The sequence below is a fragment of the Salvelinus namaycush genome, unplaced genomic scaffold, assembly GCF_016432855.1.
Source record: "Salvelinus namaycush isolate Seneca unplaced genomic scaffold, SaNama_1.0 Scaffold3362, whole genome shotgun sequence".
In the NCBI taxonomy this organism is placed as follows: domain Eukaryota; kingdom Metazoa; phylum Chordata; class Actinopteri; order Salmoniformes; family Salmonidae; genus Salvelinus; species Salvelinus namaycush.
The window spans coordinates 1-2500 of record NW_024060300.1 but is presented as its reverse complement, the minus strand read 5'-3'; positions in this window follow the sequence as shown (position 1 = coordinate 2500).

Below are 2500 nucleotides of genomic sequence, written 5' to 3'. Positions count from 1 at the left end.
CTTCTAAAGCCATGACATAATTTTCTGGAATTTTCCAAGCTGTTTAAAGGCACAGTCAACTTAGTGTATGTAAACTTCTGACCCACTGGAATTATGATACAGTGAATTATAAGTGAAATAATCTGTCTGTAAACAATTGTTGGAAAAATGACTTGTGTCATGCACAAAGTAGATGTCCTAACCAACTTGCCAAAACTATAGTTTGTTAACAAGAAATTTGTGGAGTGGTTGAAAAACGAGTTTAAATGACTCCAACCTAAGTGTATGTCAACTTCTGACTTCAACTATATGTGGTGACATTATCTTTGATCAGGGCCCATAGGATCTGATGTAGTGCACTATCTTAGGAATAGGGCACCATTTGAATTACTGTATGACTCCTCCATTCCACACAAATTGCTGGCTGCTGAATCCTGATGGGTGTGTGTGTGTGTGTGTGTGTGTGTGTGTGTGTGTGTGTGTGTGTGTGTGTGTGTGTGTGTGTGTGTGTGTGTGTGTGTGTGTGTGTGTGTGTGTGTGTGTGTGTGTGTGTGTGTGTCGGACTCTAAAACACAGGTTTGAAACAACTTTTTACTTTTAACTTTTAATAACTTTGTTATTCCACAGTGACTCTACTATGTCTGCTTCCACAACAGCCTGAATTATTCACGGTGTTGTACGTTAAGAGATGCCATTCTGCACACCACTGTTTTAAACAGCCGTTATTTGAGTATTTGTGGCCTTTCGGTTAGCTTGAAGGAGTCTGGACATTCTCCTCTGACCTCTCTCATTAACAAGGTGTTTTTGCCCACAGAACTGCCGCTCACTGAATGTGTTTTGTTTATCGCACCGTTCTCTGTAAACTCTAGAGACTGTAGTGCGTAAAAATCCCAGGAAAGCAGCTGTTTCTGAGATGCTGGAATCACCATGTGTAGCATCAACAATCATACCACGGTCAAAGTTGCTTAGATTACTCATCTTGCCCGTTCTAATGTTTGGTCGAACAACATCTAAAGCTCTAAACTCTATATACTCTATATATTGAGTTGCAGGCAGCCACATGATTCGCTGTTCGAATGTAACCGTCCTTGATGAGCTAAATCAGGTCTGTAGAGCTGATGGCATGACCTCTGTCATTGTGTGGGATAATGTCAGGTTCCACCATGCTCAAATGGTGCAAGCATGGTTTCAGGCCCATCCACAATTTACCACCCTGTAATTACCCCCATACTCTCCTTTCCTTAACCCGATTGAGGATTTACAGTGATGTATTTACGTGTAGTACCATAATGAAACAGTATCACATATTTTGTACTACACTATTTAATGATTGTACGAACAACTACACAGTGAAACTATCGGTATCTTGTGTGTGGGTGATCTAAATGAATGTTCCTACAATATTTCATGATTAATGAGTTATTTGAACCAATGATTCTGCAAGTGCAAGGTTTCTTTAAAGATATAAATGCACAATGCAATGTTTTGAACATTGGACAGCCTGTGTTTACAAGTGATGACCGTTTTGAGTTTTGTGTCTAGAGTTTTGAAAAATGACCACAAGGTTCTGAAATTAGTGCCAAAGTGATTGTTAAAAACTGTATGTGAAAATAGTTAAAGTACAAAAGGGAAAATAAATAAACATAAATATGGGTTGTATTTACAATGGTGTTTGTTCTTCACTGGTTGCCCTTTTCTTGTGGCAACAGGTCACAAACCTTGTCTGCTGTGATGTCACACTGTGGTATTTCACCCAGTAGATTTGGGATTTTATCAAAATTGGATTTGTTTTCTAATTCTTTGTGGGTCTGTTTAATCTGAGGGATATATGTGTCTCTAATATGGTCATACATTTGGCAGGAGGTTAGGAAGTGCAGCTCAGTTTCCACCTCATTTTGTGGGCAGTGTGCACATTGCCTGTCTTCTCTTGAGAGCCAGGTCTGCCTACGGCGGCCTTTCTCAATTGCAAGGCTATGCTCACTTAGTCTGTACATAGTCAAAGCTTTCCTTAAAACTTCTTCTGGCTGCAAGCCCGACGTCGGTACACTTATGACAACAGCCAGCTCAAGTGCAGGGCGCGAAATTCAAAATATATTTTTTAGAAATATTTAACTTTCACACATTAACAAGTCCAATACAGCAAATGAAAGGTACACATCTTGTGAATCCAGCCAACATGTCCGATTTTTAAAATGTTTTACAGCGAAAACAGCACGTATATTTATGTTAGCTCACCACCAAATACAAAAAAGGACAGACATTTTTCACAGCACAGGTAGCATGCACAAAGCCAACCTAACTAACCAAGAACCAACCAAACTAACCAACAAACAACTTCATCAGATGACAGTCTTATAACATGTTATTCAATAAATCTATGTTTTGTTCGAAAAATGTGCATATTTCAGGTATAAATCATAGTTTACATTGCAGCTACAATCAGAAATTGCACCGAAAGCAGCCAGAATAATTACAGACACCAACGTCAAATACCTAAATACTCATCATAAAACATTTCTGA